Source organism: Dendrobium catenatum, unplaced genomic scaffold, assembly GCF_001605985.2.
Source record: "Dendrobium catenatum unplaced genomic scaffold, ASM160598v2 fragScaff_scaffold_1574, whole genome shotgun sequence".
Lineage (NCBI taxonomy): Eukaryota > Viridiplantae > Streptophyta > Magnoliopsida > Asparagales > Orchidaceae > Dendrobium > Dendrobium catenatum.
Genome location: NW_021320036.1, coordinates 826262 through 839716, shown reverse-complemented (window position 1 = coordinate 839716; position 13455 = coordinate 826262).

Here is a 13455-nt window from a genome sequence, read left to right as displayed (position 1 = left end):
GACACTAGGGCAAGTAGATCATAACATTATTTAGAAATTTTGATGACTAGTTGAATATGACTTTGATGTATATGAGACATAGGAGCCTGAACTTAGAGAATAGTGCAAACTCGGCGTCACACAAAATCAGAAATAGATCGCTCAAGGGAGCAATTCGAGATAGATGCAAGATTTTTTCTCTTGCCATTCCTGTCTATGTATCATTGGCCAGCTCAGGAATCCGTTATACGTGACTTTCTCTTTCAAATTAATTAATTTGGTAGTTTATAAGCTACTAAATCGGAAACCAATGTTAGATTTATTGATATAGCTTTTAGCTCATTGTTGGGATATTTGGGCAGCACGTTAAGAATGAAAAATTACGATAAGCAAACATTGAAAAGATAGCTTAAGTGCAATTATCGATGCTTGGCAACCTTCTCTTTTTTTTAGGCCACTCTTCCACAAAGGCAGCAATCCAAGCTCTTTGAAACTCGTGAAGCCCTTAAGAGCCATTTTATCCTCTCTCATTGATCCTTTTTCAGATAAACAACTTTGATCTCTGGCTAATCATTTTATGTCACTTAGTATATAAGGTAATTTCTGTAAGCAAAGCTTAAGTTGCATAAGAGATTAGCATAGAAACATGAAGAAGAAAGGAAATCAAAGCAAAAAATAGAGTAAGCCATCGATCGAAGAGCTCTTGAGCTCTGGCTTCATTCATGAATGAAACTCCCGCTGCTACAGTGGCTCATATAGGTAACTAAGTTAGTTACAAAGCAATGGTTCAGATCATCACAACAGGGATCAAACGTCATTGGGAGAAAAGGTGCACTGCCGTGTCAGAACTAGTGGAAGAAGCACTTTACAGTGCAGCTGACTGATCAATAAGAACTGCAGCTTATCAGGTCTCCTTATCAGCCCCCCCCTCAAGGTAAGGATTGGTGGTTGAATCGTTAACTTGTCACGCAGAAGCTCAAACCGAGCAGTAGAGAGCGGTTTGGTGAAAATATCACCCAGCTGATCAATAGCAAGAATGTGGTGAACTGAGATGAATTACGACCGGATGCAATCACGTATGAAGTGAAAATCGATTTATATGTGCTTAGTTCTTGCATGAAAAATGGGATTATTAGCTAACACCAATGCCGAGACATTGTCACAATAATGCTTGGTTGGACTGGATAGAGGAACCTGAAATTTGGTCAACAAACGACGGAGCCAAATAACATCACAGGCAGCAGTGGAGATGGCTCTATAGTCAGCCTCGGTTGATGAGCGAGCAACAGAGGTTTGCTTTTTAACAGTCCAGGAAACCAATGTGCTGACGAGAAAAGCATAATATCAAGTGATAGAGCGACGATCTGATTTATCCGATGCCCAATCAGAATCAGCAAAAGCCGTGAGCTGTAAGGAATCACGAATGATAGGTAAACCAAGGTGAAGAGAACCTTGAATATACCAAAAAACTCTCTTGAGTAGCTGGAAGTGAACCATGAATGGCTGATGCATATGTTTGCAGAGGAAGTTTATCGCAAATAACAAATCCGATCTGGTTAATGTCAAATACTGTAGTGAGCCAACAATTTGATGGTAAAATTCAGGACGAGTATAGCGCTCATCACTCGGTTCAGCTGTTGGTAAGACCGTGGGCAAGGGAGTTAGAACTGGTTTGCATTCAGACATGGCGGCTTTGAAAAGGATCTCCTTGGCATAATGAGTTTGGCTGAGATGAATCTGGTATGAAGTATGAGTTGCTTGTAAACCAAGGAATTGATTGAGCGTGCCCAAATTTCTCATGTGAAACTTGGAATGTAGAGTTTGAAGCAGTCACTTTATCTCGATAGAATTGTTGCCCGTTAAGAGTATGTCATTAACATACACAAGCAGGTACAACTGAACGGAATTTCGGTTGTACAGTAAAAGGGAGGGGTCGGTTGTGCTTGTGGTAAATCCATAAGTGAGGAGATAAGTTGACAGTGTTTCAAACCACTGCCGAGGAGATTGTTTCAGATCATAGATGGCTTTTTTTAGGGAACAGACATGATGTGGATATTGTGGATCCACAAATCCAGTTGGTTGCTTCATATACACTTGCTTATGTAATTTGCCATGTAAGAAAGCGTTGGAAACATCAAGCTGTAGTAGAGACTACTTGTTGGAGACGGCAACAGTAAGAAATAGTCGAATTGTGGCAAATTTTGCCACCGGACTGAATGTCTCATGGTAATCTAATCCGTGCTCCTGCTTGAATCCATGAGCAACAAGGCGCGCTTTATACCGTGCAACCGAACCATTTGCATCTTATTTGGTCTCATATAACCATTTACAGCCTAATAGATTTTGCCTGGGCTCATATGGAACCAATTGCCAGGTGCCTTGATGTTGTAATGCCTCAAATTCACTGCTCATTGCTTGTCGCCAGGCTAGATACTTGGTTGCCTGTGTAAAGCTCGTGGGATTAGCAGGGATGACTTGATGATCGAGATCGAAAATCTACTTTGGTTTAAGCTTGCCCGTTTTAGTCCTGGTAAGCATAGGATGTTTAGGTGGAAGAGAATTCGAGGGATCTGTAGTAGAAGAGCTGATAGGTGAGTGAGAAGATTCAATTATACGAGCATCAGATGAAGGTGATATAGTCACGACAGGCTGAGAACTTTGGAATGGTGGAGTTGAGCTTGCCAGATTCTACTGAATAGAAGATGCAGGAATTAGTGTGGCTGGAGGGGGAATTGCAGTAGTAGTTGGTTGAGGACATAGAGGTTGAATAGATATGAAAGGGAAAATAGATTCATGAAATTGAACATGTCGAGAAAGATAAATTTTAGATGTTTTGAAATCAAAACAACGATAGCCTTTTGAATTGGGAACATAACCAAGAAAGATACACGACTGAGATCGAGGGGAGAATTTGTGTGATAACTGCGTTGCAAACCATGGGTAAACTAGGCAACCAAATGTACGTAAGTGAGAGTAAGTGAGGGGTCTGTTATGCAAATATTCATAAGGAGACTTATGTTGGTTAGAGGAGGATGGTAACCGATTGATCAAGTACACAACCGTAAGCATAGCATCGGTCCAAAATTTGCCTGGTAAGTGCGCATCAAACAACATTGCTCTCATGGTTTCAACAATATGGCGATGTTTCCTTTCGGAAACACCATTTTGCTGAGGCGTGTAAGGGTAAGAGGTTTGATGTATAATGCCAAAGGTATTTAAGTGAGTTTGAAATGTTGAATTCATATATTCGCCACCACGATCCGAGCGAAGAATTTTAATTTTAGTTTGGAATTGATATTCAACCAGTTGTTTAAAATGAAGAAACGTCGAACAAACTTTAGACTTAGTATGAAGAGGGAAAACCCAATAATAGCGACTAAATTGATCAACAAATAGCACATAATAACGATACGATTGCATTGAAACGATTGGGGAGGGACCCCATACATCACTGTGAATGAGTTCTAAACACTTGGTAGATCTAGTAGAAGACAACGAAAATGATAGATGCCTACTTTTAGCCTGAGCACAGGCATTACAATGAAACGAACTATTGGCAGCAAGGCTTGAAGGGAAAATTGCGGGGATGAATCTTTGAGTCATTGGAGACTGGTGGCCTAAGCGTTGATGCCAAACAAAAATGCTGGGAGCAACAGCTGTTGTAGAAAGACAGTATGGTTGAGAAGAAGCAGATGCTTGAGGATTAATTGGGTAGAGTCCATGAAGATTGGGACCGTGGAGAAGAGTTCGGTTGCTCTTGGAATCCTTTATAAGAAAACCATTAGAATTAAGTAAGACATAACAAGGATTATCAGAGGTTAGTTTGTGAACATAAATAAGATTATAAGAAAGTTGAGGAATGTGAAGGATTTTAGACAACCGAAGCTTACGCAAGGGTGTGGGCAGCAAACCTTGGCCGGTGTGAGCGATTTGTAGATGCTGTCCATTTCCAACTTGAACATTGGAATTGCATATATATGGTTGCATATTCTGAATCTGAGAAGCATTCGAAGTTAGGTGTTCAGTAGCATTAGAATATGTTGTGAGTTATCAGTGGTGATATAAGCTTGCGGTGTGGAAGTGTAGTTGGTATCGTGACGATACCAATAGTTTACAGCCGAGTGCCCTGGCTTCCCACAAATTTGACATTCTACAATTGGGCGAGTCCATTGTCCACCATGGTTAGCTGCTTGATTACCATCATTGAGCATTTAAGTGAAGTTCTTCACTCACAGCATATAATAGAAGTCATCGATAGAGATAAGATTTTGCTGTGTTCGGATTGCAGTTTTGAATGACTGGTATGTTATCGGCAGTCCATTCAGAGTGTAATTATGATATCTTCTACTTTGATGGTAGATCCGGCAGCAGCAATTGCATCAACCTTATTTTTTATCTCAAACAGGTACTGGATCATCGTCTTATCACCCAGTTGTAGTTGGTGAAGTTCACCTTTGAGTTGAAGAAGACGAGATCGATTGGATGACTGTAATCGCCGTTCAATGGTTAACCAGATTTCATGAGATGAGCTAAGATTGAGAACATACGGCAAAAGAGACGCAGCGACCGTGGAATAGATTGTTGATGCTAAATGCTGGTCAATCAGCAGCCAAGCAGAGTAGAGGGGGTTGGTCTTTCTATTGCCATTTGAGTCAGTGATCTGTTTCACCGGCGGCATAATAGTGCCGTTCAGATACCCATCAAAGTTGTTCGCAGTGAACAATTTTAACAGTTGAGATTTCCATATCAGATGGTTCTCAGTCGTGAGTTGAACGGAGACGATAGACTTCACATTTTCCATAAAAAACTTTAACTGCTGTGGGATAATAACTTCACTGGAAACTGCGTTTGAACCAGAGTCCTCCATCAGTATTGTGGAAGACGACGCTGCCATAGAAGCGAATGCTGGAGAAGTCGCTTACAGCTCTGATACCATGTAAGCAAAGCTTAAGCTGCAAAAGAGATTAGCATAGAAACATGAAGAAGAAAGGAAATCAAAGCAGAAAATAGAGTAAGACATCGAAGAGCTCTTGAGCTCTGCCTTCATTCATGAATGAAACTCCCACTGCTACAGTGGCTCATATAAGTAACTAAGTTAGTTACAAAGCAATGGTTCAGATCATCACAACAGGGATCAAACGGCATTGGGAGAAAAGGTGCACTGCCATGTCAGAACTTGTAAAACCCTTCAAAAAGCTGATTTTTTTTAGTGCAGTTCGTCTGTACGAACTGGATTTAGTACTGGACGAACTGAAGAAATTTGTGAAGAAATCTGCCATTTTCGTCTGTACGAACCTGGAGCAGTCGGGACGATCCGTCTGTACGAAATCTGTCCAGAGAGCAAGTCGCCCGGGACGAATTTGGATTTCGTCTGTACGAAATCTGTCCAGAGAACAAGTCGCCCGGGACGAATTTGGATTTCGTCTGTACGAAATTTGTCCAGAGAACCCATCGTACCAGAACGAAATTTGGATCGTCCAGGACGATCAGTGTTAATAAATATCGGATTTTAGATATTTTGGATTCATTTTGGAGAGAGAGAAAAGGCAAGAGAGAGAAAGAGAAGGAAGAGAAGAAGGAAGCTTGGTTTTGGAGGCCACGGAGTGCTTTTCGTCCGACGATGCTGTTAGAAGATTTGTTTGTCTCGCTGTAAGGACTCCGAACCCTATTTCTGTTTTCGAAGATTTTGTATTTTGATCGAGTTGTGCACTGTTTTGTGTTTTTGTAGTCGAACTTTTGACCTGATTTTGTATTGACACGACTTTCACCGCACAACTTTTAGTATGTTATAGATATGAATATTGTACACGATTTGACTATTTTCTACGATGATTTTATCGGTCGGAATTGATTCTACGCGATTTTAATTGAATAGAAAATTATCAGGACTTGATTTGATTTGGATTCTATAGATTGATAGTCTTGCATTGATGCCGTGGTTATTCTGTTGTAATTTGGAGAAATTCAGAATTTGTCTTTTTGCAGGATTTTTGTGTAAATTCGATAGACTACTGTTACTCTGCCCGATTTTTTTTGTATGATTCCTGATTTGACTGAAATTGATAGATTGAATCGATATGCCTATGATTATTGATATGATTGCTCTAATATTGATTATTGATTGCTTATTGATACTGAAACACGTATAACCTGGTTGAACATTGGTTGGAGATGATATCTGTACAGGATGGTGGGCCGACGGGCTTTCCTTTAAATCATAGATCATGGATCATGGATATAACGATGGGAGTCATAAGGAGATTATATGCCGACGGGCGGCCGACGGGCAATAGAGTGACGACTCTTTTCATAGAACCAATGTATTGATATCTACAACAGCAATATGAATTCTACAACAGCAACATGACCATTGATTATACATTGTTCAGTATTATCGTATTGATTGCATGTTTAATGTATTGATTTACGGATTTTACGGATTTGATCGGGTTTACTGTATCGTACGATTTCACTGATTTCATCGATTGACTACTGAACATTGATACTACTGAGCATTGATATGGACATTGATAGATATAGATACTGTATTGATAGCATGAACATGGACATCGTACTACTGCCTACTGTTTCTGTACCGTATTGACTGTCGTATAGATTCATTGTTCCGTATTGCTTTTCTCGACTGATTTCATTGATTTGACCGTATTGATTTGATTGACGGATATTGATTGATTGAATTGAAATGATTGATTTGCCTGCCGCTGCATTGACTGGTTTTATTGACTATTGATTTTCGGATTGCATCGACTACTGATTTGATTTCCACTGCATAGACTCATTGACCATTGACTGATTCAGATTGATAGATTGACATGCATATTGATAGCATCGTCGTGCTTTGATTTCAGTTATAGGTATTAGGTGACCTGCTGGGCTTTGTAAAGCTCATTATATGTGGTTGATATTTTCAGGTCAGGGCTCGGGAGCAGGAGATAGGAATTGATCCAGATCTTCAGGTTTTTGTCTTTTGATCGATAGATGATTCTTTTGTACTCAGGACAGGATAGATTTCTCTACTTGTATTGATAGTTTAGTTCCTGAGTATTGTATATGATGTTTTGAGATATGAATCGACTTGAATATTGATGTTTAAATTTTATAGATGTTTGATAGATTGCTTACTGAAGGTTTATAGATAACTCTGGTAAATTGTTGTGAAATTGATTGACATTCTTTCCAAGTTAGATCTCGGGGCATCACAGAACTAGTGGAAGAAGCACTTTACAGTGCAGCCGACTGATCAATAAGAACTGCAGCTTATCAGGTCTCTTTATCAATTGCAAGGTTGGACTGGCTGGCGTGTGCCCATCCTACCAAGCATTACATTGCCACACCAAGGAGCTTTTGTCCAAGGTAGAGGAGCATACTTGAGAATGTTTCTTTAGTATATGAGTGAACACATGAAGTGAACAGAAAAAACAGAGGTGTGTAGCAATAGAATTCTATATTCAATTGGATATGGAGAAAGCATATGATGTGTTCAAGTGGGACTTCCTATTCATATGGGATGCTAATCTATAGGCTTTTCTATTCATCATATATGGCAGGGGCAACAACTGCATGCAACAAATCCTCATTTATAGAGCTTCCTTTAAATGTAAAAAAAACGCTAGAAGAAGTTGTTAACATTTTTAAAATGATTCTTTCATGAATTATATTAGTTATGAGTAAAAAAGTTTATGTGAAAGTGAGTTATTGATGTTATTTTGATTGAAACACGAATGTGATAATTGGCCAAAATAGGTTCTAACTTTGTTTGAGTAAGTGGTGACTTGGTTTGAATAAGTCATTTTGGTTATGACCCTACTTGAATTAGATTCTAACTTTATTTAAATCAAATTTGAACCTTGTTTGTATCAGATTCATGCAAAATTTGAATGAAATTAGAACCATATTTGCATCTTTATCAAACATTATTTGAATATAGTTATAACATGGTTTGAACCTAGCTTTACCATTATTCAAATCTCTTCTACCTTTGTTCGATTCTTATTTGAACCTTGTTCTAGCACATTTTGATATGCATTCCAACAAGGTTCCAAGCAAGTCCGACCTTGGATCAAACTTGATTTGAATCTTGTTCTAATTGGTTTTTTTTTTCGTACTTGTTTTTAAAATATTTTTCTTCAACTTTACATAAATCATACATTAATTTTCTTAAATTGTATGATGAAGAATGGAAAGATGGTAACCTATTAGTTGAACAATTTTTAAAAATGAAGCAAATTATTCATGGTTCCATAAAAATATTATCGTAGAATATATCATAGATCTTGTGGTGCCCTACAATTTGATGGAATAATTGAAATCTTAAACCTATAATTATACACTCAACCACCAATAGATATAACCAGATCTTCTAAAAATCCAAATACTAAAGCAATGTGAACATGTTTTATTTCATCAAAATATAATTACATCAGTCTAGTCAATTTTCAATTGTCTATATATCAAAATAAATAAAAACAAGATTACAAAAATTAATACCTTGATCACTTAAATTTTTTTACTACACTTTTTTACTCTATCGGGCATGTCTCTTTCCCTGAAATATCAAAAAGAATAGAGTGAGCACAATAAACTCAAAACTTTTTCCCCTAACCCATCAAATAGACAAATATATCAAAATCCAGATTAAAATGCTAAATTACAATGCAATAAAAAATAGTAATGTATAAAAAGAAATGAAGTTATAGTAAAGCATGATTTCATAGGATTTTCATGTATATATACTTATTTCAAAGTTATCACTTACTTGTAAGGCCACTATTATAGATATTTTCAGATATACATAGAATACTTGCCATCCGAGATCTACTTGCATTTGGCCTTCATATTTTACTAAGGTTATTGTAGAAATTTAGGAATTTTTAATTTTTAGTTCAAAATATTACTTATACTTAATTCATTAATATGTATATAGTGTAATGATCATAATGCATGTATTGATGCCTGCTTATAACTTTACTTTGACTCATGTCTCCCCTTAACCTCCCACACTTGCTTATAACAAGTGGGGCCAAAATAAGAATAAAATAGTGTCACATAACCTCTCACACCCCCTTTAGCAAGTGAGACTAAAATCTCTCCCACATCAATACTAGACAGATGAGGTCAAAATAAGAAATCTACGGTCTTTGTAATATATCAAAGAGCACACTTTCTTCATAGCAGAAACTTATCCAATTCCATGTTATGAATAATGCAATTGCACTAGTAACTAAATTATAAAGCCGATTTTACGAAGCTCGGAGAATGCACAAACTCCTAGTAAAAGTCTACTTGCATGTATAACATTATACCCGCTAATTTTTTTTTTCTGTCAAATTTTTAACTTTGGAGGAATATTCATATGAGCATTTTAAAACTTTCGTATAATTGTTACAATGGTTTGAGAAGCCTGAATCAAGTTATATATTAAAAAATTTATATAGGAAAAATAAACTAGTGAAATTTTGATTTCTTATTATCAAATCATTCAGAGAAAAGTGTACAACACGTTAAAAGTTACGTGGTGAAAATGTTGTAAAATATGAGATAAAAATATATTTGAGATTTTGAATTCAAGTTCATCAATTGATTTTTTTTACCAAGTTCAAGCCAAAATTGTGTTCTAATTAATTAAGTCAAAAAATTTATTTAAATGATGTTAATAATTTAAGCAAATAATCTTATTAATAAACATAATTGTTTTCATAAATTTTCATCAAAATTAACATAAATTATTAGTATTTTTTTAATATTTTTGTAAGTAAGTAAATTTTATTTTATTTATTAATATTGTTGCACAATATTCTAATCATATTTATATTTCTATTCATTTACATGTTTTTTCATGTTTAGTAGATATAAGAAATTTGATACATGAACATCGAAATAATCAAATAAGCAATTAAGTTAAAATTAAATAAACATTATATAAAGCTCTAAGTAAATGATTTTTAAATAACAAATAAATATGCTTACAAGCATAAATAAATAAATGAGCCACTCATCTAACATATTCATTTTGATGTGTGCTAAAAATGTTTACCCTTTGATTATGATTTATGCGTTATAGAGTACTCAGTTATGATGTTATAATAGAGAAATTTGTAGCTTAAAAATACACTAAGGCTTCGTTTGGAACAGCTTTCTTACTCCTTCAAACAGTTTTTTAGTACAAAAATATTTTTTTTTTTTACTAGAAAACTGGTTAAAGAAGTGGCAAGAAAGTTGTCCCAAACAAAACCAAAGTCTAAGTCGCTTGATGAGTTGTGGATGATTGATGGAGATCATTGTAAAAGAAATTATGCTATTAAAACCAATCAATGTGATATTTTTTTTCTACATATTAAGACTAAGGAGTTACATAATGGTTGAGATTTAAACCAAGAGACTAATTTATAATGAGCAGGTAACACCAGTCGAGTTCACATATTTACACCTTAATTAGTCTCATGAAATGTCCGTTTCATACTTAAAGTGCTTCGGATTGTCAAGGATACCGAAATACATGTAGGGTGTCAAAATGTGTATTCGAGCCATGTTCGGGTTGAACCCAAAATTGAACTGGGTCCAATTCAGTCGATCCGAATCTGACCCGATATTATAAACGAACCAGAAATTTAGACTCAGACCCGACCCGCCAGGTTACCAGGTTGACCTGATCTGATGTGCTGACCCGAAATATAGAATGCGTGACAAGCGAGTTTGAACAAAAGGGGCTCAAGCAAGCGAGCCTGTAGGCAAGGCCACAAGTACGTGTAAGCAAGTGTGGCTTGCACGAGTGCGGGTGCAGGTCCAGCTAGGGACGCGAGCATGGGATCCGGGTCATTTCGGTGTTGATTTTGGGTTTCTGGGCTAACCAAAACATGATCCGATTTTAGAAATGAGTTAGAAAGTGAAACCCGAACCCAACCTGTCTGGCACTCAGGTTGATCTGAACTCAAAATTTTTCAGGTTGAGTTTCAAGTCAGGTAAAGTATTGACACCCCAATATATATGACCAACAGTTAGTTGAGTGTCTTAATAGATTTAATGGAATCTCTTAACTTTGTTTTCACAGTGAACTTAAAGATTGATGTTTTGAAAATTACAAATGAATTATTTCAATCCTTATATAGAAAAAATAAAGTTATGGAGAATTTAATGAAATTGGTGCAAATATCCAAACAATAATATCATACGATTAGGGAGATTTGACGGAATTTCCTAATAAATGAAATATCACATTTTCACACATTTTTTAAAAATGATGTTTCAAATATAAACTTTACATTTAAGACCGGCCGATAATCGATACAAAGAGGTGAAGAAATAATAAATTTGTATTATTAGCATGTTGAGTTATTTTATGCTATAATTGATACGCAACTTCAAAAGCAAAATAATCATTTATCCTATGCTAGAACCTGGTGCTTCTTTGTGTGTTAAGAATAAATCATAGTAAATGATTCTCTGCTTATGACAGGGGAGGGGAAACTAATTTATCTTATGGAGATTTACTCAACTAATTTTTTACTATTGAGCTTGTGACTTTTGAACACTAGCTGCTATTCATTTATATTATTGTTATGGGTACACAGGACGAGCTCTCATTTTTTAGTAAATTATTGATCTTCCAAAATAAATTTAAAGCAAAAAAAAAAAAGATGGCATCTATCTCATTCTTTATAGGTTTATTATCTTGACATTAAACTCATTAGTTGCCACTATCATAATAAAGAGAGCATTTTGTGCAACGAGAATAGTCAAGCATCGAACACATCGTAGAATGAGTGATGACAAGGTCAATAATTATCTAATGTCATACATTTAAAAGAACCATTTAATTTGATTTCAAATGAACTTATAATGCAATTCTATAAAAAAAAAAAGGATAAAATAGATTTTAAAGTTTATAATCATTTATCAATTTATTATTTGCAATGAAATATAAGATTTTTCTTCGAATTATATCTCATACAATTTTTACTTTTTATATATGTTGTATGCTAGAATATATGTGATGATAGAGTTATAGTACTACGTCTTAGCGTTGTATGTATATCCAGCTCAGACACAAAGTACACAAGACTTTTTACGTGGAAAATCCTAAAAAAGGGAAAAACTATGTAGCATAGCCTAGTTGAAAATGATTCCACTAGAATTTGAGTTGAGAATAGTGGACTAACACGTCTTTGAGGGCAACAGTTGATGGTTGTAGTCTAGTGACAAACAGGAATGAAAGTCTAGCGTTACTTGGTGGTCTGGTGGAAGTCCCGACATTAGTTAGTGATATGGTAAAAGTCTGGCATCAGGTAGAAGTCCGGGCAATAGTTGATGGTCTGGCAAAACTTCGGGCGTTAGGTGATGGCCCGGTGGAACTCTAGTGTCAGGTGGTGGTCTAGCATAACTATGAGTGTCAGGTGGCAGTCTGGCGAAACTCCATCGTTAGGTGGTGGTTCGACTGAACTTCGGGCTTCAGGCGGTGGTCCGACGGAACTACGGTGTCAGGTGGTGGTCTGGCGGAACTCCGGGCATCAGGTAGTGGTTTGGTGGAACTCCAGGCGTCAGGTGGTGGTCCAACGAAACTCCGAGCGTCAAGTGGTGGTCCGGCAGAAGTTTGGGCATCAAGTGGTCGTCCAATGAAACTCTAGGCATTAGGTGGTGGTTAGATGGAACTCTAGCTCAGGTGGTGGACCGGTGGAACTCTGGGCATCCGGTGGTGGTCCAACGGAACTCCGGACGTCAGGTGGTGGTCTAACGAAAGTCCGGGCGTCAGGTGAAGGCCGGACTTCTGCTAGACCACTAAGTGATGCCATACTTTTATCCCCATTTGTCACTAGATTACAACCATACAGTTGGCATTTGTAATCTGATTACCCTCAAGGACGAGTTAGCACACTGTTCTCAACTCAAATTCTAGTGGAATCATTTTCAATTGGGCTAGGCCTTGTGATTTTTTCCCTTTTCAAAGTTTTTCTTGTAAAAAGTCTTGTGTTCTCTATGTGTAAGCTGAATATATGTACAATGCTAAGACGTGACATTATAACTCTATCACCGTGTATATTCTAGCTTGTAATAATATCTAATTAATTATGTAATAAACTGATCCACCTTCAAAAGAGAGGCTCATTACGCCCTAGTTTTTGCTACCCTCTTTGATCCAGTAAACCATTAATTTGATTGCCCTTTTCATTTAAAACAAAAAAAAAAAAAAGAATTGTGCAACATGCATAATTATGCATCACAATTTGGTTTTGATTGAGCTCGACAATGGCCAGGTGCTTGAACATATTTCATACTTCTTTTGATTACTAAATATAAATGAAATTTAACTTAATTTCTAATATTTAAACACAAGAAATAGAATATAAAAAATTGTTTTTGCCTTCATATTTTAGTATAAACAGCACAAATCTCCATGCAAATTAGACCATTTTAGTATGAAAGGAATTCTTTCAAACTATGTGAGCGTAGAAATTTTACCAA